Below are 27,804 nucleotides of genomic sequence, written 5' to 3' on the forward strand. Positions count from 1 at the left end.
ACTGCCCCAGATCCTGTCCTTCACCTGGCTCCTCCTCAGCAAGCAGGAGGGAGTGACAACCCTGTTTTCAAGAAACGGAGAGATCGTAGCAGCCGAAGCGTGAGCCTGGAGAAGAGACCTGCAGGGATTTCAGAGGGCAAGGCTTCTTCTTCTTCTTCTTTTTTTTTTTTCTTTACCCTGCAAAGCGAGAGGAGATTTCTGACAGCCTCTCTTAGTAACGATCGAAGTGGAAGATCAGGCGAATGGGGAAAGCGTGCAGGCTGATGCCGGGAAAGGAGTGAACCCGGCAGGCGCTAAGACCCGGGCGATGATGTGATTAAGGAGAGAGGAAATGTTGCTTTTTGACAGATGAGAGAAATCCCCTCAGCCCTGGCCCTGGGAAGCGAGAAGTGAAGCCAGTCACCTGCTGGTGAAGGACAGTAAAACAGGAAAAGCGGAGATCTCTTCCCCCTCTTTCTCTCTTTTCTGCTAGAGATCCACCTTCTCGTCTCCTCTCAACTCTTTTAGCATAACCGTCACAGGCAAACATTCTCTAAAGTGATTCTCTTTATTTTATGAAAGGGGCTTCTTGTAGCAGGGAGACACTTCTTCTTTTGGGCATGACTTCAGGGATTTGGCTGTCTTGCTAGTGACATTAATAATTGCCAGTGTCTGGGACCCACCAGGTGCTAAACTGACTGCCAGAGTAAGCATGACAGAGAAAGGCTTCTATCATGTACTCTACTCTTCAATTTGAACACATTTGCTTGGAATTTGCCGCATGATGCTGTCCAGGGAAGCAGTTTTTTTTTTCTCCTTTGGATGCAGCAAGTCACTGTTTCTCAGATTATTGCAGAAGAAATATAAGATTGAATGAATCTTTCTGTTCAGCGTCCAAAGGAAACTGCCAGATTACCGGGAAGGTTGCCTCTCACTAAAAATCCAAAGGAAGTAAAAAAAAAAAAAAAGTGAATTATAATTGCCTTGTTTCTGTTAAAAAAGAAAAAAAATAATAATCGACCAACCAAACAAACAAACAAACAAAACAAAACTGGTGAAGGTGTGATCACTGAGAATGAGCTGGAGAGGAGCTGCCAGGGTTGGGAGGACCAGGCTGAGTTTACACTGGAAACAGAGTCCAGCATAGATTTTTACAACTTCCCTCCGAATCTTTCGGTTTAGCTCTTCATGGACAGATCGCCAAACCTGGGCATTGAAGAGCTCAAAGGTAGGTGACCCTCCTGTCTTTATCGTGGCATTTCTCCGCTGTGCTCGTTCTCAGCACCCTGCTCTGGTACTTATGGAGCTAGCAGTGGCAAGCAAGCAAGTAGTACTGCTTGAGAAGGAGTGATGTGTGATCTCCAAATTACAGTAATGGCTTGGAGTTTTGTTTCTTGTCCCAGCTGTTTCGGCTCCTCGCGATAACCCCTGGACTCTCTGTTTTTACATCAGCACCTTGGGCACATAGCGCAGAGGGCACATTAATCTCAGCTGCTGGGGAGGGTCCATTTTCTTCCCCTCCACCCTTGCGCCCCCCCCCCCCCCCCAGCTGCTGATCTCCCCTCTGAAGTTGAACTAAATTTGAGGGTTTTCTGAGATGACTTGTTTTCAAACGATAATTGCCTTGTTCATGTATTATTTTTTTTTAGAGATTGTTCATTCTCTCGTTCTTTGATGTTCTGTCGGATTTGATTTTGCTTAGTGTTGCTGCTTATATTTTGGTAGCCCCTGCTAGATCTTTGTTCATTTAGCAAAACCCAAAGCCAAACGCAAGCTTCAGTAGAAATTACTGAGCAGGTCTCTAAAAAAAAAAAAATCTTTAAAAGGCAGATAGTTCAAGATAAGTGGTTGTTCATTAGAATGCCTTAGTAGTAAACAAATAATTGAATACAAGGGGATAGCCTTTTCAGCAATAAAACTTTGCCTTAGGATGTCACTGCACGCCATGATAGATTTATAATCCCAAGTTAGAGATACAGTACTTCTGCAGGGAATGTTCAAACATTGTGCTGATTCTGTACAGTACACAACATGGATCTTCTGCCATTAAGTATGTTTTTAATGCAAGATTTGTTAAAAAGAAAAAATATGTAAACCGGAGTTTTGTTAAAATAGAAGAGTGTGTCAGTATCAACCTTAAAGTATGACATATGATGTAACATTTTGGTTTGGATTAAGGATCTGCCTTTCCTCCCACTTAGTAAACAGGTCGCATATAGAGCTTTCATTTTAACAATGTATGTATGAGTGCACACACTATGCATTTGAGAGGTGGGGAAGTGCAACAAATCAGATATTCAATGTGCAATCCTAACTAAGGCTAGTAGGTATGTTTCATTTTGCTAGTCTGTGCACGGATTCCTGATGAAACAGATCAGTACTGAAGAGGGAGAGAGAGAGTACTCATCCAGAGATTTTGGACTGTTCTGCTTTTCCTTTGATCTCTCTCATCTACTGTCTCGGTTGCACACATGAACTTTTCTCCTACTTTCAATTCAAAATCCAGGGCTTTTTTCTTTCTTTTTTTTTTTTTCTATTAAGGCAGCAGCCTCTCAAATATATATTGAATTGTGCCTTTTCTCTTCACTGGTTTGCATATATTACAAATGCAAGGTCTACTTTTGAGTGTATTTGGAGCAGCATTTGCAGACTCATGGTTGGATTTAATCCTCTCATCTATTATTTACAGAAAAGGTTAGATTTATATAGCAAGAGTATGCGGCTATGAAGTGAAGAAATGTTGGTACATTATTGTTTTGCCTTGTTGGGAAATATATATGGAGTATGTCAGGCTAATGTGAAAAAAAGGGGTTGAAACAGATGCTTCTGATGGGCGTGTATTTATTTTGCCTAGGCATTGGCATGTAGTGTAGATCACTGACTTTCTTACAGCTTATAATCCAATATAACATTTTAGAATCTGTTTAACACTGATAGCTTCTACATTCATTCATTTTTTCAACCAATGACTGTGATTTCAAGTGGAGGCATGTGGTCTTTAACAGCCCCTCATAAATGCAGTATTAGGAAAAAACTCTGAAACTGATTATTAGAAAATAAATTACATTTTTCCCATTAAAATCCAGAAATCAGAATGTTTAGTTATTTTGAGTTTATTAGGTATGCACAGAACAGCAAACTATATAATGCTATTACTGGTTCAGTACATCTATTGTTTCATAAAATAAAAGATTGTTTTTGAGTCTATTGTCAAGTTTTTGCCCTGCCAAATAGAAGTATAACTTGTTAACATGCAAGTATGCACAGCTGGCTATAGATCAATGCCATGAAGCCTATAGAACACACACTGTCTGAAAGAAGCTTGAATAAAACCAAACAAATATTCTAACGGGACTCTAAATTGGACCATGTTTTGGTGTTACAGTATCCTGCAATCATTTCATGTTTCAGCAAACATAATAGTGCATGAAAGAATTTGGAAGGAATTACTTAATAAGTTAGAGATAATGACAGTTATAAGGTTTGGTATAGGAAGCTTCTAATGGCTGAGTGACTGTTTATGCATTCTTAATAAAAGTTGATCATGCCATACTGAAAAATACTAAGCACTAATAACTGCCTCATTATATTTAATTCATCCTGCCACTTTTATAAGTCCGATAAGGGCAGTGAAAAACCTTTCTGTAAACAGTTCAGCTTTGATTATGAACAGGCCATTTGAGTCTTACTTATTCATGGCATGTGATCTGCCTTGTACAATACAAATCAGTCTTAATTTTCTTTGTTAAATAAAACATAATATTAGTTGTTTGAAACATAGTCATGCCTGGTGAAACTAATACTTTTCTGAAATACTTTTATTGATAGGATCCTCAGTCATCAGACAGATGCATCTAGCAGAAGGATAAAAGAACGTATACCCTGCAGACCCATGCAGAAGGACCAGTTGTAGTTGGGTGGAGCAAAGGCCAATATGTGATGGGGCAAATGCCGGTCACTACCATTTTAGAAAATGGCATCAACCGGCATGGACTAGAGTGGGGGGGGGGGGGGGGGCATTAGACTCCAGGAACATTTTTCAAGGTGGGAGGGTCAGGGGTGTGTGTGTGCCACTAGATACCAGGGACTACTTCTAATGTCGGAGGGCGAAGAGGCAGGATACATTATGAAGGGACTTGGAACCTGTGGGTGGGAACTATTTAATCAAAGAGGAGGGGTTTAGGAAAAGGGTTGGGCATTGCCACATGATATTAAAAACAAGTTTTTGAAAATTTGTTTTGCTACAGAACCACCTCAACAAGTGGTGGGAGGTTGGGCAGGGGTCTACTCAGAACTCCAGGAGGCATTTTCAATATGGGGTGGGTTTATATAGAAAAATATCATACAATATCATTGCAATATGCAATTATCTCATGATAAACAGTGCTTCATGTGCAATAAGCACTGTTTTGCATGTTACTCACTTATCACGACTTAGTCATAAATATACCTATCAGTTTGTAGCTGAGGCAATGTAGGGTGCAGTGACTTGCCCAGGGTCACAAGGAGCCTGCCGCAGGATTTGAACCCAGCCATGGACACTTTCTTCTTACCCAACAGCCAGCGCTGCTCCCATGTCCCTTTCCAGTGCACGTAATCCTGCACTCCAAGGATCTGGCTGGCAGCAGGCACTAAAGTCTCCTGTAAGGCGTATGGGAAGGGGGTGAGATTTAAGAGAGAGAGAGAGAAGTACTCTCCCTTTTACTGCAGCTCTCCAGCTTGTCATGCCTGCTTTAGCTCTGAGCTGCATTGATCTCCTGCCAAGGTATAAACAAAGGCTTCCCTGGTAGAGAAAGGAGTCTTTCCTGTTTCTTATAGGGATAGGCTTCTCTTTTTTTTTTTTTTATCACTGCAAATAAGATTCCCTGCTTTCTGCTTCCCTGCCTGCCTCAGGTGGATCAGAGAGTTTATCTCTCCCTCTTCCCTTCCCCTCTCAGTATCCTCTCCCTCCCTTTAAAGGGGAGAAAGATTTATTTTATTTTATTTTATTCAATGTATTTATTTAATTTAAAAACGATTATATTATATGACTCTTGGAGGGCCTTGCACAGTCCGGTCTTTTCATCCTTGGATGCTCTGTGATGTAAGCAGGTGAATACTTTCTTTACTCAGCTATCCATCACTTGTAAAACACAATAATTTGGGTCGAGGCCCCTAAACAGCTCATTTGCAAGCTCTGCTGTATTAGCTTGTCCCATTGGTTGGCATCCTCCACCAAGACATGTCGAGCCCCCCACAAAAGGCTTGATTAGCGAGTGTGGTCACTTTGGAGCTAACAGCTTCAGGGAAAGAGTGCATTAACCCTGTGGTCCGAGAGCGTATTTCTGACCAATGGTTGTCAAGTGCCAAGGTACGACAGGGGCACAGACCCTTACTGCTGTCCAGAATGGATGGTGGCATGGTGGGGCTGAAGGAGGAGGAGAATGCACAAAGCAGAGGCACCATCAAGGGCCACAGGGGGAAAATGAGACAGGGAAAAAGGCAGACATTCTGGGAACTCTACATCTTCTAAATCTAAGCAGACTGTCACAGATGGCAGTGGAATAAATTGTGTGTGTGTGTGTGTGGGGGGGGGGGGGGGGGAGGGGGGTATGTGCAGCAAATGGGCCTCAGGGCAGAGAGGAGCTGTAGTCCAAAAACAGACATCAACCACTGGCAAGGATCACACTCCTGTTCCACCTGGCATGTCATCTGGCTCAAGTTCCAGGGATTGGCACCATGACCAGATGAGGGAACAGCAGTTACCTTCAGCCGGGGGTTTGTGCCCGGCTGCTACACCTTTCCCATTTATTGGGGCATTTCTGGATTTCAGGGTCAGAGAGACACTGTTGGTTCACTGAATCTAAATCAGTGATTTCCCCTTCCATTGAAAGTTGGTTTGGACCAGAACAAGGCTTTCCACCTGCCCCTGGGGTGTCTTCTTTTCCTCATACAAACACTTTGGTGGCTCAGAGCTTAGGTCCAAGGGGGCCACAGCCTCCCAGAGAGCAGTGGATCACTGTTACTACTTCAGAAGGAAGATCTACAGCTAGAGGTTCCGAAAATAGGGCAGGTGAGACACCTGAGGTCTATGTATTGGAACTGGTGCCTACCATGTCACATAGCAAAAAATGTAAGCATAGGTGGTGCTTATCTTCTTCCTCCAGTTCCACCAGCACTCAAACTAGTTCCTCTAGCTGTTAGTCCTGAATAAGTACTCTATTCTCTGGTGCAATATACCTAGATCACAAAGAAGGAGGGTTATATACTGTCATTATTTAGACATATTCTGTTTGTTACATGAACAGAAGGGGGAAGGTGTCAAACTAAGAGACAATGGAAACTGGAAGAAAAGAACAGAGGAAAATAGATAATTGGGTAAGAGCAGGATGGCATCTATAATCTGCTGAGCCAGTCCTGAATAGTGTATATCACTATTTTCTTATGGCAATATCATTTTGGGGGGCATACAAGACCTATGAGGTGCTTTGCACGGTTTAACTATGATTAAGCTAAGATGGCTGGTAATACTTCAGTCACATAGAAGACACAAGAGAACAACTCATGGTCATCTTCCATGGTGAATTATGATGCCTAGGCCAATCACCCCTTTTGAGAGGATAATCCTACATACACACAGACTCATAAGTCCCAGATGACCTCAGATGAATGCTGGAGGTTTCACAAAGGGAATTTTATTCTCTCAGACTGTTGGTACTGGCACATTTGCAAGAAATTCTCTGCAATCTACCTCGTCTCCAGGTGCATTATGAAGACACCTGCAGCTAAATAAGCCTTCCTTTGCGGGTACCCTGCCTACATCTGTGCAGTGGTTGTCACTTTCCTCTTGGTTGAACATTTATCTGGACTCTAACTCAGCCAAGGTCCTTTATGTTGGTTCTGCTATGGTTTCCAGATTCCTTAAGAAGGCCCCGGAAAAGGCCCAGGCCCTTGAAACTCTCATTCTGCCTATCACATCACAGGCATCATTTGCCAAAACATTGCAAATGAGTTGAACTTGGGCAGAATAGCTGTCCCTTTCCCACTAAGCCATTCATTAACATGATTCTTTTCCCATTGGCAATGGTGCCCAAAAAGGAGCAGGGTAGATTCAGATTAATACAGAAAGAAAACATACTTTAAAAGTCTGGATGTCAGAAATCAGAATAGTATGATTAATGAGTTAAAATTTATAGCATTATATGAAGATGTAGATATTATTTGCATTTGAGGGACATGATGGAAGGAGGATAACCAATGGGGACACTTTGATACCATGGTATAAATTCTTTTGAAGTGATAGAGAAAACAGCATGGTGGAGGAGTGGCATAGAGTCAAGTATGATAACAATCTTGCAGGAAGAAAAATGCACTATGAAATTCTTTTGGACAGAAATTCCATGCGTGACAGGTAAGAGTATAGCAGTGGGTGAATTCTACCAGCTATGTGGCCAAAATGAAGAAACAGACTATAAATGCTAGCTGAGAGAAAGAACATAAATTTGACAACATAATAATAATGGGAGATTTCAATTGCCTGGTATTAATTTTATTTATTTATTTATTGTTTGTTTTTCTATACCGACATTCTATTCAAATGTTCACATAGGTTTACATATAACAGAACTGTCTCCAGGTAATATTTTGAAGACAAAATACAGTATAACAGTTTAACAACGTAGAATATAAATAATTATAAGATCAATATCAAATTAAAATTACAAAAACTTAATTAACAAGAAACCTATAGTGATTTGAATTTCAAAATTGGGTCTTATTGGGGCATATTAGAGAGGTTACGGTTCTAGATGCATAAATGACTGCTTCATACAACAGCTTAACCTAGAACCAACCAGAGGGGCAGCTACTTTAGATCTAATCCTCAGTGGAAGGGACAACCTGGTACAACGGGTTACTGTGGTGGTCCGCAAAGCAATAGTGATCATAAATCAATCAAATTTAGCATCATTCTGCCAAAGTATGTATTTTTGTATGCATGAAAATAAAAATCAACTTATCTGTGAGACTTTAATGAAAAGTTTCTGTGAATCACTGAAAAAGTTTATGCACTCATTATTTTCATAGTCTAATGCCCAACTCTTCTCATAGTTTAGAAAAAGCAGCTTCTGCATCAGGTGCACATAAACAGGGAAAAGAATGAACAAATATTTCAGCTTATCATCACAAAATGCACACAATCAGCACAATCAAAATTGCAACATTGAAGAGACATTATCATAATAGTGACATCACTTCATCGATAAACTGAATCAGACATCATTATGTTCAAAATCCCTTAACCAATAAAGAGACTGGAAGGAAAGGCTTTAGAATACTAAAATAGAGTGGTTCACTTTGTTATAAATAATCCCTAGAAGGTATATATTGATCATCCATACATTTAGTTCATACTGCTTGTAGGAAAATAAAAAAATACACCCTTTCTTTGGCAGACCAATGATTTGAAACTTTGATGCATGGGATAGGCGTTAGTCACACTTGAATAGAGTGCAGTGAACATCCATGAAGATATGATGATCATGCCATTTTTAATATGTATATTTGAGTTCAGAAAATGCAGAGAGGTCAGTATTCAGACATGGGGCCTTATTTTCTAAGGCTATCGCACGCTTGCGCTACCAGCGCAAGCGTGCGATAGCTAGAAATCGTAGCGCACGCCTGCGAAGGGGACATCGGGGCAGAGTCGGCCCTGGAAGAGGAGGAGTCGGAGCGTCACCGGGGCCGACTCCGCGAAGACAGTGCAGACAGTGAAACGGTAAGGAGCCTTTTTGCTGCCTATTTCGCTCCGAATAAGTACACCTTTTATGGTGTAGTTATTTGGCGCGTTGCCGGCAGTGATCGCACCGCGGCTGTGCGATCGCTGCCGGCTAGCGCAGGACCGCCCCCCCCCGCCCCTGTTACCACTGGATTTTCTAAGTTCTGTGAACTTAGAAAATCCACCCCATAGCTGGCTAGGTAAGTTAGCCCGATAAGATTTATCAGGCTATGCTGCTGAACATCCCTGTATTTGCCGCTACTTAAATAGATAAGTGTTATGCTATGGAGCAGTTTTATCTTATCCTATAAACTTAACTGGATAAGTCTCAATATTGAGACTTATCCAGCTAAAGGCCTCATTTACTAAACATTTTTCCCATAGACACAGAATGGGAGAATATCCTTAGTAGATCAGGTACTAAGACCTAGATTCATCAAATTGCTATAAATATAGTGAAAATAGTGCCTGTGATAAAAAAGGGGTGTGGTTAGGGTAATTTTCAGCTTGCCGCATTGCATAGGTTAATATTGCATGCAGTGCTGTCAGTGCACTTGGCATTGCATCAGCACACTGTGCGCTACATGACCATGCAGCGCGTTGGGTCAGCCCATGCTGCGTCATCTTATGCGGCTAGCATAAAATAGTGCGTCATGAATTATCTTTTTCCAGTTTATATATACAGGCTTTTTGTAGCTGCCTCTTTGTGGGTGTGACAGGAGTTTGGAGAGAGTTTGGTTAAAGTTAGATGAAAATAGTAGTTAAACAGGCCAAGAGATACTTTGAGAAAAAGCTTGCAAGTGAGGGAAAAACTAATTATAAAATCTTTTTCAAGTACTTTTGAAGAAAAAAGCCTGTGAGAGAGTCATTTGGGCTGCTACATGACTGAGAGGCAACAAAACGGGTGCTTATGGAGGAGAAGGAAATAGCAGAAAAACTAATGAATTTTTACACCTTGGTCTTTATGGATGTTGGGAACATACCCACACCTGAAACATTCTTTAATAGTGAAGATTCTGAGCAACTAAACAAATAAGTGAGACAATGAAGGATGTAGGAGATCAGATTGGCAAACTAAAGAGTAACAAATCACCAGGACCAGATGGCATCCACCCCAGAGTTCTTAAAGAATTAAAACATAGAATTGCTAACTTACTACTATTAATCTGTAACCTACTAATTAAAACATACATGATTCCTGAAGACTGAAAGGTGGCCAATGTGATGCTGGGAAACTATGAATGATGAGCCTGATATCAGAACTGGGCAAAATGGTAGAAGCCAATTTTAAAAACAAAGTCAGTGGCCATATAAATAGACATGGCTTATTAGAGAATAGTCAATGTGGTTTTAGCAAGGGGAAGTCTTGTCTTACCAATCTTATAGCATGTTTTAAAAGTGTAAATAAATATGTAGATAAAGGTGAGCCAGTTGATATTCTCAGAAGACATTTGACAAAGTCCCCCATGAGAGTCTCCTTAAGAAATTATAAAGTCATGGGATAGTAGACAGAACATAAGAAATTGCCATGCTGGGTCAGACCAAGGGTCCATCAAGCCCAGCACCCTGTTTCCAACAGTGGCCAAACCTGGCTACAAGAACCTGGCAATTACGCAAACACTAAGAAGATCCCATGCTACTGATGCAATTAATAGCAGTGGCTATTCTCTAAGACAACTTGATTAATAACAGTTAATGGACTTCTCCTCCAAGAACTTATCCAAACCTTTTTTGAACCCAGATATACTAAATGCACTAACCACATCCTCTGGCAACAAATTCCAGAGCTTAAATTGTGCATTGGGTGAAAAAGAATTTTCTCTGATTAGTCTTAAATGTGCTACTTGCTAACTTCATGGAATGCCCCCTAGTCCTTCTATTATCCAAAAGTGTAAATAACCGATTCACATCTACACAGCATTCTATTGTGGATTGGTAATTGGTTAAAAGCCCAGAATTAGAGGATTTGTCTAAATGGTCAGTTATCCAAATGAAGAAAGGTTGTTAGTAGAGTACCACAGGGATTGAACTGGGATCTGTGTGGTTTAACATATTCATAAATCATACGGAAAATGGAATGATGAGTGAGGTGATTAAATTTGCAGATGATACAAAATTATTAAAATTTCTGAAAATAGCAGCAGAATGCGAGGACCTAGAGAAAGACCTTATGAGACTAGGAGACTGGGCAACTGAATAGCAGATGAAACTGAATATGGAAAAGTGCAAAGTGATTCACATAGGGAAAAAAAATTCAACTATATGTACATGATCTTAGGTTCTGTATTAGGAGTCACTACCCAGGAAAAGGACCTTGGAGTCCTTATAGACAATACATTAAAATCCTTGGCTCAGTGCACAGCAGCAGTCAAAAAAGCAAATAGAATGTTAGGAATGATACAAAAAGGAATGGAGAATAAAAGAAAAAATATCATATTGCCTCTATGTGTTGCCATAGCATGACTGCATCTTGAATACTGTGTGCAGGTCTGGTCACACCATCTCAGGACAGACATAATGGAACAAGAAAGGTGCAGAGATGGGTGACAAAAATGATAAAGGGGATGGAACATCACTCCTATTATGAGATGCTATGCAGGCTAGGGCTCTTCATCTTGGAAAAGAGACAGCTGAGAGGGGACATGATAGAAAATGATTGAAATAAAGAATGGTTATTTACCCTTACAAAGAATATTAAAACAATGGGACCCTCCATGAAACTAGCAAATAGCAGATTCAAAATAGATCATAGAAAGCACTTTTTTTCATTCAGCTCACTATCAAGCTGTGGAATCTGTTGCCAAAGGACATAATCAATGTGTCAGAGACAGGATGCTGGGTTTCATGGACCTCAGTTTGACCCAGCAGAGCAATTCTTATTTTCTTATGTTATGTTCTTATCCATCCACAAAGGTCATTCAGTTAATTACTTTATTCCACCTGAGGAATGTTTGGTTAAAATGCCTCCTTTGATAGCGCTCTTGAGTTACTCAGGATTTGCAGAGGCTGCATTAATAACCAAAGCTGACATAGAGTTTGCTTTCCATTTGCTTCCTATTCACCCCAGTAGATATCACATATTGGACTTCCAATGTGAGGAAGCATATTACTATGACAGATGAATGCCTATGGGATGTTCTGTCTCATGTGCTTACTTTGAGAAATTCTGTACATTCATATATTGGATTCTCAACTAGCAAATTTTGGATAGACTGAGTAGCGTATTACTTGGATGATTTCCTGTTCTTTGGGATAGGGTAGTCTCCAGAATGTGCACTGTTGTTTCAGAAGTTTTACGACTTGGGACAAGAGCTTGACATTCCCCTGGTCACCAAAAAGCCACAAGCCCTGTCCACCTGTATTACCTTCTTAAGTATTGATTTGGCTTCTGAGCATGTGGTTTCCAGATTGTCTGATGATAAGCTTCAGAAAGTATATTCTTAAGTTTTGGAGACCAGCAGAGCTAGGAAATATGTGCACTCATTAATTGGGAGCCTGTCATTTGCCTGTCATGATGTTACCTATGAGTTACCTTTTCTTGCACTGGCTCACGCTATCTACAGTGGGTGTTTTCCAAGACCATCACTGCATTCATGCAGGAAAAATACCCAAGGAAAACCTGGCTAAATTGCAGAGTTTAATGGTGTCTCCCCCTGGTTGCCCCACCTATTTCCAGCACAAATCTGGAACTATACTCTAAAGGTGGCCATAGTTTTGATCACATGAGTGGAGGAAGAGAGAAGGGAGAAGTTATGAAGAGCATTATTCCTTGAATTGTTCCCCATTGTGGTTGATCTCCATATTTGGGGAAAGTGTCTTGTGAACAGGAGAGTTGTATTCTGGTGTGACTGAGAAGTAGTGATAGAGGTGCTAAATCACCAATCTACAAAGTGCTTCCTCTTATCTGAGCTCTTACTTGAATTTGCGTTGAGCTGCCTTCACCAGAATTTCTCTGCAAGGGCCCAGCATATTCAAAGTGTCCATAATAAGATTACTGACTCTGTTTCTTGCTGTATGTGAACCTTGTTCAGGATGGAAGCTCTGGAAATGGATATTGAGGGTTACAAAGTCCCAGTTCCCTATAGACACTTGAAGTGAAGAAACATGGGATCTGTTGCAAAGATCTGTTGCTCCTTCCAACTTGGGTGCATATATCCAAGTATACAGCAGAGTGTCCATCTTTCTCATCGACAAAGGGTGGCGAGGAGGAGTGATTCCAGAATGGCTGGTGATAGATTATTTATTAGATGCTAGATTAACGGGGTTATTCAAGAGGATAGTGAGTACAAAATTAGCCAACTAGCATTCATTTGTAAAGCTCAGTGGTGGAATAATCCTGTTTCCAATTTTATGGAATTTCACCATATATAGCATGACAGACTTGCTGAAACCCTGAATTATTTTTTTAAATTGATACGATGTTTGGTGATATGATTGATTAGTCATATTAGCTTTTTGAATCTTTTTCTCTTTTCTTTTGATTTGGGTCAATATTTGCATTTTCTTTTTTGGATGCCTTGCTATTTGTGACAGGTCTTGTTATGGTTCCATAGGGTTAGCAGAATAGTGATCCTTAATGGCATCCCCCTCACTCAGAGAGAAGTGGGGGGGGGGGGGGGTGAAGTTAGTAGTTAAAAACCTTGGGCATCCAATTAGATTCCCCTGTCAAGTCATCTAGTAAAGTTACGGCCAATTTATCCATTTAACATAGTGTAGTGAATTCTCTTTTGTCATGCTTGGGAGAAGGATTTATCATTCATGAGGCAACATAAGGTTTAGGTTTATTATTGCTATTAAGGCAACAAGAAAAGAGTTTTAATACTTTATTATCTGTACTGTGCATGGGAGTCGATTCAGATCATGGCCTTTTAAGGGATACATGCCTACAATGAAAGATTTCAATTGGCCTCTAAGGATGTTTTTCCCACTGATGGAAATGAAAGAAAATCTTTAGTAAGAAGATCCGAAAGACTTTGGTGGATTATGTGCACTCTGGAATATCCAGGTGAAAATAAAAATCTAAAAATCCGTAGCAAAGGAAATAAGAAAAAGTATGCTTGTACTATGCTGCAGTACTTTAAAAATCTCAACAAATACAAGCAGATGAAGCTTAAATTTTGGTATATACTATACTTTAAATCTCAAGAGTCTGTTTATTTTTGAGGAGCTTTAGCAACATGTCAGTACTCCACATGGCAGCTTTTTTGCTCTTGTTGCTTTCCCTGTTGAGCATATAATAGTCAGAAATACCAAAGGGGGAAATGAGGAAAGCCCAATCCAAAACAAATCTCACTGGAGTGTTTCAGTAAGTAACTCAAAACTAAAAAAGCCAAAAATGGAGGAAAAGATATCAGAGCAAGGCTGTAAGTGAGGGAACTACTGAGGACTGCCAAATGATTTTAAATATCAGTCAGTAGAATTGCGTAGTCTTATCAGGTTATTTTATATAATTGCAAGTTAAAAATGAAAGTTCCAAACTTGAAAGGCATAAATAAACTCTTATTATGTTCTTCTGAGGTTTCTACTGTGTTGCAACAACATCTCTGTTTCAAAATGGATCTAATATTTCCAGCTCTTCTCTCTGGTCTGATGTTTTGGCCATATCATGGCTATTAGGTCAGACTGAGTTTCGTCATTTAACTCTTACTGCATATGGTGATGCAAGTATGTGAAATTTTGCTGAACTAGTCTTTTGCTTACATTTCATGGAATGATTTTCTTGTGTACCAAGAGACATTTCTTGCAGCATTTATTGCATTATAATACTGGCAGGTGATAACATTACACAATGTTTAACTTTCTGGTTGGCCATATACATATCATGCACTTAGGAGAAAGTGATATATCTGTTTGCAGAAGAGAACTGTAAGCCTCATTTGCATACTTATCCCAACTGCCATCTAGGTTTAGCTTTGCAGGACATTGCCAGCCATCTAGATTTCACTTGCCACAGCACCTGTTCTCTTTCCAGCAGTAGAAAACTTGAAAGTTCATTTGCATACTTCTTTCAGGAGTCTCAGTAGAAGACTCCAGAGGACCCTGCAAGCCATCTAGATTCCATCATTCACAGCCCCCACACTCTTTCTAGCAGCAGAGGACCTGAATGTTCATTGACATATATTTCTTGGTATTCTTAGTAGATAACTTGAGAGGCTGCTATGAGATATCTAGGTGTTAGCTTCCATAATCTCTGTGGCCTTCTTCCTGCAATAAAGAATTAGAAGGCTCATTGGAATACTTCTCTCAGTAGCCCCAGTAGGGATGTGAATCGTTTTAGGACGATTAAAATTATCGTCCGATAATTTTAATATCGTCTTAAACCGTTATGGAACACAATACAATAGAGATTCTAACGATTTATCATTATAAATCGTTAGAATCGTGAGCCGGCACACTAAAACCCCCTAAAACCCACCCCCGACCCTTTAAATTAAATCCCCCACCCTCCCGAACCCCCCCAAATGACTTAAATAACCTGCGGGTCCAGCGGCGGTCCGGAACGGCAGCGGTCCGGACGGGCTCCTGCTCCTGAATCTTGTTGTCTTCAGCCGGCGCCATTTTCCAAAATGGCGCCGAAAAATGGCGGCGGCCATAGACGAACACGATTGGACGGCAGGAGGTCCTTCCGGACCCCCGCTGGACTTTTGGCAAGTCTCATGGGGGTCAGGAGGCCCCCCACAAGCTGGCAAAAAGTTCCTGGAGGTCCAGCGGGGGTCAGGGAGCGATTTCCCGCCGCGAATCGTTTTCGTACGGAAAATGGCGCCGGCAGGAGATCGACTGCAGGAGGTTGTTCAGCGAGGCGCCGGAACCCTCGCTGAACGACCTCCTGCAGTCGATCTCCTGCCGGCGCCATTTTCCGTACGAAAACGATTCGCGGCGGGAAATCGCTCCCTGACCCCCGCTGGACCTCCAGGAACTTTTGGCCAGCTTGTGGGGGGCCTCCTGACCCCCACGAGACTTGCCAAAAGTCCAGCGGGGGTCCGGAAGGACCTCCTGCCATCCAATCGTGTTCGTCTATGGCCGCCGCCATTTTTCAGCGCCATTTTGGAAAATGGCGCCGGCTGAAGACAACAAGATTCAGGAGCAGGAGCCCGTTCCGGACCGCTGCCGTTCCGGACCGCCGCTGGACCCGCAGGTTATTTAAGTCATTTGGGGGGGGTTCGGGAGGGTGGGGGATTTAATTTAAAGGGTCGGGGGTGGGTTTTAGGGGGTTTTAATGTGCCGGTTTTGCGATTTTTCGATTTTTAGATTTTTCACGATTTTTCACGATTTTTCACGATATTTTACCCCCCCAAACGGCAACAATACGATTCCCTCCCCCTCCCAGCCGAAATCGATCGTTAAGACGATCGAGGACACGATTCACATCCCTAAGCCCCAGTAAAAAACTCTAGAGAGTAACAGTGAGGTATTTAGGCTTTAGCTATTACAACTCCTGTGCTCTTTCTAGCACCAGAGGTCCTAAAAGCTTATCTCTATATTTCTCTTAGCATAGGACACAGTGCACCTTCTAGTTTTTATATTACACAATCCCTGTGTTCTTTCCATCACAAGAGAATTGGAAGACTCATTTGCATAATTTTCCCAGCAGAGGAGGCTAAAGCACACTGTGAGCTGTCTAGGCTTCAGCATCCACAGCCCTCACAAACTTTCCAGTAGCAGAAAATTAGAAGGATAATTTGACTGGTTTTTCCCACAGTTCCAGCAGATGATTCTGCAAACCATCTAGGTTTCAGCTTCCACAGTTCCTGTGCTTTTTCTAGCAGCAAAGACCTAGAAAGCTTATTTGCATACTTCTCCCAGCAGCCCCAACTGAGGAATCCAGAGATATTGCAAGCCATCTTACGTTTCACCTTTCACAGCCTCTGTGCTCTTTCTATCACCAAAAAACTGGAAGCTTCATTTGCATATTTCTCCTAGAAGCCCCAGCAGAGGACTATAAAGGATACTGTGAGTAGGGTAGCCAACTGCCCGGTTTTGGACTGGACAGCCAGGTTTTCAGCTGTGCTGTGCTGTACAGTGTCCAGTCAGAAGCACTGACTGGACACTGAAAATTAGGTTTTTGTAAGAAGTTTCTCCTCTTTCCCTCAGCTTCCTGGTTATAGGGAAAGACAGAGTGGAGATCCAAACTATGTTCCTGCCCAGTTGCCTCTTTTTCTGTGTTGTGATTGACTGGCATGGGGAAATGAGGTGGGGCACAGCATAGTTCTCAGTTCCCACTATTTTTATCGGTAAATGCAAGGGCAGGGTGCCAAAGGTGCCCTGCTCTGGTCAGAAAAGAGAATCATAAAAAGTGTGTGTTCTACATTCTGTGGACTTCACATGAGAAAAACATGTACAGTTTACCGATAAAACTAAATGTCCAGTATATTCAAGACAAGCTACGTTTCAAGGAATACAGAAAGGCAAGGGAGCAAGAGAGAGAGAGATAGTCTGCTTATAGAACATACTCTGCAAAGCAGAAATTAGTTAGTGTCCTTTAAATCACAGAATAAAAAGAAAAGAACCTAACACGTGTGTGTTACCACACAAAGAAACATATACAATCTATCAACAAAACAAAATACTAATAATCATAGGTAATCTACCTTTCAAAGAATCCAAGAAAGGTAAAAGAGAAAGGAAAACCAGGGAATTCAATGGAGTCAGTCTGCTCATCAACATACACTGCCCGGAGGCAGAAAGGAATCATTGATGCTCAGTCAATGTCCTTTAGCTCATCATCACAGACCTGTTCCATGGAAGAAGGCGTGAGGGGTGGATTGGTGGATAGAAAAAAACATAACAACCAAAACCAGAAACCCTAATACCCTGCCTAGTTTGGGTCCTGCGCTTTCCCGACTCAAACTTTTCCAGGAAACCAGAATCTGAGTTCTGTTATAAAAACATTATTCTAAGGGTCCTACAATAACCTATTATTTTGCTTTATGCTGTTGCTTATACCAGAAAAAAAGGATCATTAGATTAACTGTGCATTTCATATTATTTAGGCCGTGATGTCAGACAGCCTACGTTTTTTACTTTTTTTATTGGAAAGAGAGGGATAGAGAGCCTGTACCTCCGGAGGAGGTAATACCAGCCATTCCCAGTGGCTCTGCCTCCTGTTCCTGGGGAGTTTCTGCATCTAATGTTGCTTTCTCACTAGGTTCACCCTCTTGCCATGAGGCAATGAGAACCCCCAGCTCCTCTACCACGTCGTCATTCTCCACCTCCCACTTTCTGTACTTTACAGAGGGAGGAAGAGGTTCTGCTACCTGGACAAGAACTTCAAAAGTCTGCATTTCCTACAGCCTGACTCTTAATTTCCTGTACTTTATCCCCCTTCTCCTTTACCCTAAGCCTAAACCTGCCAGGGGAGGTGAGGGGACAAATCTGGGAAAGGAGGTTGGGCTCACCTGCCGCTTCCTTCAAAGGTGGTGGCTGCCCCTTTAACTCTAAAGTCCCCAGGGGGTTGGTGCTTCTCCTGGGCAGTTTTCAGGGCGAGGGGCAACCTTTGCATCACTTTCTTAAGTTTCTGAGGTTTCACTGACACTTTGGAAGGGAGGGTCAAAGGGGGAGGGGGGGGGAAGTGTTCACTTGGACCTCCTCCGCTATCCCCCTGACTTTGCCATCCTGGGGTTGGGGGCCACTTTGTGGGGTTTTCTTTTCCCTTTGCTCGATGCGACAACTTTCCTTTTATTGTTCTATTGAACACTGACCTCGTTAGACTTTCCTCTTGGAAGAGCAGTGCACTAAAGATGTTCCTGGGGGGTTATATTGCTGCTGACTTATAGCGCCAGTGGTTCCACTCCTGGGGAACTCAGGTGCCCCTGGATCCTCCCAGATTTGAAAGACCTGCAGCCACCCCCTTCCATGTCGTAGGGAGTGAGGTTGAGGCGCATTTTGACTGCGAGGCAAGGGGAGGCGGGGCGGATGATTTTTTATCTTCGGGCACCACCGTTCGGTGTGCCCTATCCGGTGCCAGTGATAACGCCTGTCATCACCTGCGGTGCAATAAACCTTGTAGGGGTGGCCCAAAAAAAAAACCCCTCTAAACCACCACTTTTCTTCTTTCCTTCCCTCAGAAAATTTGATAATAACCTGGTGGTTGAAAGATTTTAAATGTCTCAAACCTGCTTCCCTGTGCTGCAAAGCATCTCCTAGATTTTTTTTAAGTGTGGCTGCAATATGTCATCTGGGAGATAGGGTGGGACATTTGACTGTACTACCCTTGTTCCAGGCTCTTTCATGGATTTAAGCTGCGGGATTGTACTCCCGATCTGAATTTCCCCTGCCATTGCTCTTTTTTACTGCAGTCTCAGATGCAAAAAGGAGAACTGCCTCCCTGCTTGCTTTTGTGGCTGCTAAAATATCTTTGGGACTCACCACTTTTGCTACAGCAGAGGCAGACTGATGTATGTTTAAGCCTGGCATCATGCGACAGGAGAGCATGTGTTGCCAGCCTATGGTTCTGCTGCCAGGCAGGTTTTTCATTTCCGCGTCAAGGGGACCTAACTCAGATTTCTCCGTTAATTATCTCCTATCATTAATATGTTTGTTTTTCTGTTTTGTTTTGTTTTTCTGGCCTCTTTCTGCCGGTACTCCTTGTTCGAGTTGTGTCTCCTCTCTATTTTCTGGTGTACTCGTTTCCCCTCAGAGTTTCCGCTGTGGTTGTCAGCTGTTCCTGCGTTTGCCCTGAAGGTAAAAACTTCATCGGCAGCTATGGATATCCCAGGCATCTGAAAGGGAGGAGACATTTCGGGTTTGGCACCACAAATTCCTTGGGGAGTCTTTTCCCCTGGGGCAGGTCCCTGAAGTTCTGATCACCAAGATGTCTAAATTTTTTTTTTTTTTGGGGGGGGGGGGGGGGGGTTTGTCACTTTACCTACTGCCATGACATTATATTCTTTTGTCACTCCAGTTGAGAGTGGGTTGGAAGGGGGAGGATCTGAGTGAGCCTGGCTGGATCCTAATGTAGGCACCTGCGTAATAAGGCAAACCTCTCCTTCCTCTCCTTTCTCCTTCCTTATCCCTCTCATTTTGATTTGTTCTGGAGCTCCTGGGGAAGTGATCCCTTCCTGAGGCTCCCCTTACGATTTTCTAATTCGGGGTTCTGTTGTTTCATACCTCGATTCAGCGAGGAACTCTCTAACATCTAAAACGCTATTCTCCTAGGAGACTTTGAGGCTTTCCTCTTCTGAAGAAGAGGGAGACTGCTGGATATCTTCAGGGTTGTTGGCCTTAACTCCTCCCTCATCCTCCACTGTGTCTTCTAGTGCTGTGGAAGGGGCATTGGAAAGAAATGGAGGAGGTGGTATGTCGCCACTCTGTGAGCTAGAAGTGGTCGCTTCCACCTCTCCTCATTGACTGAGGAGTTTTCGGTTGTTTTCTCCCGAGGTTCCAAGGTTTGAAGGAAAATCTTTGCCTCAGGGGTCAGGCATATCCACACATTGTGACTTCCTGTGGTATCCCTAATTTCCTCTTCCCCTCCTTTCTGGAGTGTGTATGTGGGCCTCTAACGCTGCTATTCTTCCCAGGTTTTTCTCCCTTTTATGTCTTTTGCTTTCTGCCATCAGATTTCCAAAAGTCGGAAGAGGGCCAGGTTTTCCATCAAAGGCCCGGACTGGTGGTGCTGCACTCTGTTGGAAGATTTTGACTGTCCTAGTGATTTCTTTCCACTCCTCTTTAACAGATTTTTCAATTTGCCAGTAAGGCTTAGGGGTGGGGAGGGAAAAGGTTCCCTCACTAGAACCTTTAGCTGCTGCGTATGTCGTTATTGTTTGGGGGCTCTGGACTCTGGCCTGCCCCTTCATTAGTTTGTGAAGGGGGCTGAGGCCTGTGCCTTTTTTTTTTTTTTTTCCATATTTGGTATGTCCTTTTAATTTAGAAAGTATCTTTCCTACTTCAAAATAACCTAGTTTTGCAGCCTAACAAAAAACCAAGCGCTGAAGGAACCTTAAAGGGATTAAGCAAACACAAAATGGGGGTTAAAAGAATGAGGAAGGAATCAAAAAACAAAACCAGGACAAGGATTCCCACTCCTATACAAAGCCCTTGCCTTTTGCTGTTACTCTCCCCAGGTTTGAGCCCCACCTGCAGCCTGACTGTTCTAGAAGGTAAATGGAAAAGTAAATTCAAACCCTTACCTTCAGTTGTTTGAGAACTTCAGGATCCTTACAGGTAAAAAGAGGCTTCCAGGGGAGAGCAGCAGCAGAAGCAGGGAGGGGCAGGGAAGGGAGGTTTGGTGGAGGGGAAGGCTAGGCTTCTCTGCCAAACAAGGGAGTCCAGCAGACTCTCTCTTGCAAGTCCTGGAGAACAGCACAGCCCTCACCCCCCCCCTGCCTCTGCAGATCTCTGCAGCAATGGCCTCTGGGTCCCTCCCCCTCCTCCACTGAGTGCTGGGCTAGGACCTTGGAGAAGGGCTGCACCAAGCCAGCCGAAGGGAACTTGAACAGAGGAGAGGACGTTGGAGAAAGATACAGTCAGTCACAGGGTGGGGAAAGGGGAGAGACAAAGGGGACACAGAGAAAAGGGGAGGGAAAGGAAGATAGATACATGGGGAGCAAGAAGGAAGGAAGGTAACAGGGAAGGGGAGAGACAACGGGAGAATGAGGGAAGGCAGAGACATAGATGGGGAAAGGAAGGAAAAAACAGAAGAGGCACAAAGGAGACAAGGGGACAAAGGAGGATAGGAGATAGAGAAAGAGGAAAGCACTGGGGAGGAGAGGAGATAGGAGGGAAGAAGAAGGAAATGAAAGACAAGAGCATATGGAGGGAGGGGTCTAGAGACAGGAGGACAGCACAAAAGAGGAGTGCATAGAGGAGGGGAGGGCATATTGAGAGACAGGTGGCACATGGGAGTTATAGATGAAAGGCTGGAAAGCTTTAAGGAAAGGGAGCATGAACCATCTGTGTCGGAGAGAGGAGGATGTGTGTTTGGGTGTGTATGTGTATGTATGAGAGAGGAGAATGTGTGTTTGGGAGTTTATGTGTGTGTATGAGAGAGGATGATGTGTGTTTGGGAGTTTTTTTTTGTGTGTGTGTGTGTATAAGATAGGAGGCTGTTTGTTTATGGGGAAGTATGGAGGTGTGTGTGTATTAGAAAGGCTTTAGTAGTGATAGAAAACAAAACTGCATGAGAAAGGCTGCAATTGATGTATTTATGATGATAGTTGAAATAACATTTTATAAACAAAGTATATTGAAGGGGGTGCTTGAAAGCCAATTAATGAGTGCATCAACAACTGACAGTAGTCTGCAACTTCATCCCCCCACCTCCCTTCCCAAAGCATGAAGTTTAGTGGGGTGTTCAGTTATGGTCCATGGAAAAGTTGGCCACCCTAACTGTGTGTCATCTAGGCTCAAGCTTCCACAGTCTTTGTACTCATTCTAGTAGCAGAGAACTAGAAGGCTCATTTGCCTACTTCTAACAGAGGATTCTAGGAAATATTACAAAACATCTATGTGTTTGCTTGATATGATAGAGATGTTTAAGATCATGGAAGGTCTAGAACAGGTTAATGTGAATCAGTTATTTACTCTTTCAGATAATAGAAAGACTAGGGGGCACTTCTTGAAGTTAGCATGTAGCACATTTAAAACTAATCGGAGAAAGTTCTTTTTCACTCAATGCACAATTAAACTCTGGAATTTGTTGCCAGAGGATATGGTTAGTGAAGTTAATGTAGCTGTGTTTAAAAAAGGATTAGATAAGTTCTTGGAGGAGAAGTCCATTACCTGCTATTAATTAAGTTGACTTAGAAAATAGCACTGCTATTACTAGCATCAGTAACATGGGATAGACTTAGTTTTTGGGTACTTGCCAGGCTCTTATGGCCTGGATTGGCCATTGTTGGAAACAGGGTACTGGGCTTGATGGACCCTTGGTCTGACCCAGTATGGCATGTTCTTATGTTCTACAGTTCCTGTGCTCTTTCCAGTAGCAGGGAACTGGAAACCTAATTTGGATACTTCTCCCAGCATTCAAGCTGAGGATTCCAGAGGATACTATGAGCCACCTAGGTATCAGCTTCCACAGCTCCTACACTCTTTCTAGTAGCAGAGTACTTGAAGGCTTATCTGCTTGCTTTTTTACAGCTGAGGACTCTGACCTTTTTTAGGCTTCAGGATTCACAAACTGCATTATTTCTAGCAGCAGAAAACTGGAAGACTCATAAGAACATAAGAAATTGCCATGCTGGGTCAGACCAAGGGTCCATCAAGCCCAGCATCCTGTTTCCAACAGAGGCCAAACCAGGCCATAAGAACCTGGCAAGTACCCAAATACCAAGAAGATTCCATGCTACTGATGCCAGTAATAGCAGAGGTCATTCCTTAAGTCAACTTTATTAATAGCATTTAATGGACTTCTCCTCCAAGAACTTATCCAAACCTTTTTTGAACCCAGCTACACTAACTGCACTAACCACATCCTCTGGCAACAAATTCCAGAGCTTAATTGTGCGTTGAGTGAAAAAGAATTTTCTCCGATTAGTCTTAAATGTGCTACTTGCTAATTCATTGAGTGCCTCCTAGTCCTTCTATTATCCAAAAGTGTAAATAACCGATTAATCATCTGTGTACCTCTCCCAGCAGCCTCCATATGTGAACAATGTGTGCCATCTAGTCTTCCGTTTCCACAGCCCCATAGTACAGTGCATACTCTTTTTCTATCTGTAGAGGTTTGGAAGAATAATTTGCATATTTCTCATAAAAGCCCCAGACGAAGACACTGTGTGCCCTTTAGGCTACAACTTCCACAGATCTTGCACTTTTTCGAGCAGTAGAGGAACAAAATGCTCTTCTGCAAATTCTTCCCTGCAGCTCCAGCAGAGGATTCTAGAAGAAACAAATAGCCATCTAGCCCCCAGCTTCCATCTCTCTCTCTCTTTCTAGCAGAAGAGGATTGGAAGACATGCACCGTAACACCACTTCCTATAAATTTTTAACAACAGATTTATTTCTGTTCAGAACACGTCAGTAAGGTGTGTCACCAGGTAATTATAAGTAGATTAAATGTAGCTTCTGAAGAAACCTGACAGACAAATATAAAATAAACCAATAGATTTAAAGTACTTTAGATTAGTTTGAGCATCCCTACTCCCTTAGAAATGTTTAATCACTAACAACTGAACAAAATTAAGATGCAGTCTCCAACAGTGAGAGAGGGCTGTCTAGTCTTGCACCGAGTGCCACATGTGTGGCTATATGTCAGTTGGTGAAAGGTTGTAGATGTGCAGGGTAAAGAGTTCCCTGCCCTCAAAGAGTGAGTTCAATCTCTGAGGCTAGAATGGCTGGTGCTCGAGATGGTAGGGGGCGGGCTGAGCTGTGACTGGGGGGAGGGGCTTGGTCTGGGGAGCTGACTGTGCTAGGGCTGGAGGCATGCAAGATGCTCTGAGGCTGCTGGGGCATGAGGTCAGACAATGCTGAGGATGGGGCTGCAGGGGTGGCTTGAGATGGGAGGACAGGTTGCTGGTGTTGGGCAGTCTGTGCTGAGGCTGAAGGGCAATGAGGAGGAGTCTATGGGGAATTTCCATAGGTGGCTGTACTGATGCTGGAGCTGGGGGGGGGGGGGGGGGGGGGGGGGTGGCGATAGCCTATGCTAGGTCTGGAGGAGAGGAAGGCAAACTGTGCTGCTTTTGAGGCTGCCAGGGGAAGGGCAGGCTGTAATGGGGCAGAGTAGGCTGTATTGGTGCTCGGAGTGAGAGGGAAAGCTGTACTGGTGTTTGGAGGGAGGATATTTCGTATGGGATTCCGGAGAATTTCCATTGATGGCAGCTAGTTCTAATGTTTGACAGTATCAAGGCTTAGGAAAACCTACTTACAGCCACAGGACAGATTAGGAGAACAGTTTTTCAAAGCCATTTACTTGGATAAATAACAATTTTTTCTGGGTAAATTAGTCCATTTGAAATCTTCCATCAGATGGGCTAAATGTATACATGGGCTTCCACAGTGCACATACTTTTATCTAAACTGAGGAGAGGCATTCCTGGAGGTGGAAAAAGGGTGAGTTAAGGGAAGAATGTGCACATTTTGAAATCTATGTACATAAAGGTGAATTTTCAAAGGAGTTATGTGCATAAATGTAACACACAATCATAACAGTTTTCAAAAGCCATTTACACACTTAAACTGCACTTATGTGAGTAAATCCTATAGACAATTCAATGGCATATATTGTAGCAATTTTCAAAAGCCTAATTACACAGGTAAAGTGGGCTTTACCCCTTCAAAAGCGCTTAAATGTGTAAGTGCTTTTGAAAATCAGAACCATTCTTTTCCATCTGTTTTCTGTCTGAACAAATTCCAGGTGCCAACTAAGGGGTCGATTTTCAAACGTCCGCGCATGCATCCCTGTGCGTGCAGTTCCTAGCGCACACACATGGATGCAGCTATTTTATAAAATGTGCACGTCAGTGCGCGCAAGTTAAAAAATGTGGTTTCCGCGTGCGCATGCGTGCGTGGATTTTAAAATTTGCATGCACATGTGCGGGCGGGTCAGGACTCGCGCACGCGGGGGGGGGGGGGATTTTAAAAAGTGGCTCGCAGTGACGCGGGTAGTCCTTCCCCAGTTCCCTACCCGCGTCGCTGTGCATTGCTTTTTAAAATTCCAATTAAATAGCGGACTGCGAGAGAACTTCTCTACACCCCTACCTAGCCTTCCTACCTTTTCCCCTCTCCTTCCTGATCCCTATTCCCTACCGACCTACCCTATTTTTTTTGTTTTATAACTTATTTCTGCTTACTTGGAGCAGAAGTAAGTTGTGCGCACCAGGTGGCGTGCGCTTCCCCAGGATAGGGCCTAATGGCCACTGTCCTGGCCGGCCCCTATCCTGCCCCTCCCTGCCCAGACCACACCCCCGGCCTGCCCCTTTTCGCTGGCCCAGCACTTCTGCTTGTATCAGGAGATACGTGCGTGGCTGGGCCCTTTCGAAAATATGCTCAGCATGCGCAGGACCCGGCCATGCGCGTATCCTCCGGTATTTGCATGCGCCTGTCTTCGAAAATGTGGGCACATGTGAAAATAAATCTTTTAACTCCAAAATAAAAATATCTAAAATTAAAAAAAAAGGTAAATGTATTTCATTTGGTGCATTCTTCTTCAGATATAAAAACATTTAATGTTTTACAATGTCTGTGCTTTTTACAGACTTATATATTACTAAATTCCAGGTTATTTTTGGTGAAAAGAGAGTATTATGCCTTGATGCTGAAACCAGTCTCCCCATTTATAACTTTGTTCCTACAATACAGTTGGTTTAAACTTAAAATGTTTTAGTTAAGATCTAGTTTTCAGGAAGCAATTGTGTTTTTAAGTCCGCTAACTTCTTATTCCCACAGGTTTTGCAGCTATGCAGGCTTTCCAAAAATTGGCCCCTCAAAGAACCCAAAACCCAATAACCCTCACAGGCCTAAAGTAATTCTTAAAAATGCAAAATTCAGCTTGTAGCTTAGGGAGAAGGCATGTCACACTCTAAATAGAATTAATTCATAAAAAATTAAAGATAAAAAGTAACATACTATACATATAATAAAGCTAATATCCAGTTACACGTATTAATTACAGTCCAAGCTCAAATAAAGTCGATGCTAATCTCATTAAATCCCCTTACATGAACTTTAATGGCATCATATTTCTTTAAAAAATCTTTTTGCCCATACTAATCCTGCAAGATACAATATTGACCTATCTGCTTTTATCAGGGCAAAATCTGCACACAGGGGTACATATTTATTTAACATATTTTCTGTGGCATGCTGCAGATCAATACAAAATGTTAACTCTCCGGCTCTCATGCAGCAAAATGCATTTGTTTATAGCTGGTTTCAGCACCCCCATTTTTATTCAGCTTTATCCAGATGATTAGCAGAGTGCCCCTAACCATCTAATTATTTCTAAAATCTGAAATAATTTTTCTTACAACTTGTATTTTCCTTAATCTGGGGAAATTTCATACCTTTTGCTAGATTTTAATTCTGGTAGTATTTAACAATTTTCAGCACTTTTATCAACTTGGCAGACCAGTAATTACTTCTGGGCCACCAGAAAACTTTTCTTTTCCACCCCATCAGAGAGATCTAATTTTCGGTCTGACTCACTTTTTTTTTTATAGCAATTTTCTCCTGTCAGACTAGCACTTACTACTTTACTTGCATCCAGTTGTAATTTAACAGATGTAAGTTCCCTTTTTAAACCTTTAACTTGCTAACTTGTGGTAATTGAATCCCAGTGTGTACCTCCTTGTCAAGAGTACTGTCTCTAGATGTGGTTTGTACATTATTTTCCATCAGCTCGTTCCATTTATCAGTTTTTCATTCTAAAGTCTGAATTGCTTTCAAGACAAGCAAATTTCTGTCCTCAGGGGACTTCTGACCTGTAAAGGAAAGCACTCTCCCCTCCTCTGCTGCTAGAAGAGTTTCCAAAATCTTCATTATTCAGAGTAGTCTGCTGTGGAGGGAAAAAAATCTCATGCAGAGAAAAACAGTCTAGCCTACCGAAAAGCCTAGCCTACCGAAAAGCATGTGGTGGTGGTGATGGGGGAGGCATATTTAGTGATGATGCTTTAATTAGGAGCTTACTTGGCCTGGCCAGCTGAGAAACTGAACTCCAAATCTACTCGCCTCTGAGGCAGAATCTTGAGTTAATGCTATATAGTGTCACGAAATAAGAGCAGAAAATGTACAAGGTGTTGGAAGCATAACACAGAGGCCTACGCACTAAATCATCTGTTCATGCAGGTTAACATGCCAAGTTTAACATGGGTGTTAGTTGGCAATGTAGTGCCCAGTGTACTAGTGGGTTTTAATCCAAGCAGTAATGATTGTTCATTATTGTCAGGAATGCGTCGGGTATTATCAGAAGCAATAAAGCCAACACTGATTGGGGCTCTGATCCTCCCATCCCCACTTTCTCTGTGCATAAGAAGGACTCCCCCTTGGCTGATTATTCCCCCACCCCTATCAGCCCAACATTCCCAACATAGGACTTCCGTGGGATTCCCACTAACCCTTATTAATAATTGAATGAGTTCCTCAGTGAGCATTTGTATCATGCTCTGCAACATATTTTAATATTTTGTGAGTTAGAC

At 42.5% G+C, this 27,804-nt stretch overlaps 1 long non-coding RNA gene across 1 annotated transcript in view; it reads left to right on the top strand.

Moving 5' to 3' along the window:
- Positions 1-229: 229 nt before the first annotated feature.
- LOC115080079 overlaps positions 230-27,804 on the top strand; it is a 208,808-nt gene continuing 181,233 nt past the window's right edge. Inside the window, exon 1 of the long non-coding RNA XR_003853505.1 lies at positions 230-1,207. This is a non-coding gene — a long non-coding RNA (uncharacterized LOC115080079). The remainder of the gene's footprint in view (positions 1,208-27,804) is intronic.

This window comes from Rhinatrema bivittatum, chromosome 1, assembly GCF_901001135.1.
Source record: "Rhinatrema bivittatum chromosome 1, aRhiBiv1.1, whole genome shotgun sequence".
Taxonomy (NCBI): domain Eukaryota; kingdom Metazoa; phylum Chordata; class Amphibia; order Gymnophiona; family Rhinatrematidae; genus Rhinatrema; species Rhinatrema bivittatum.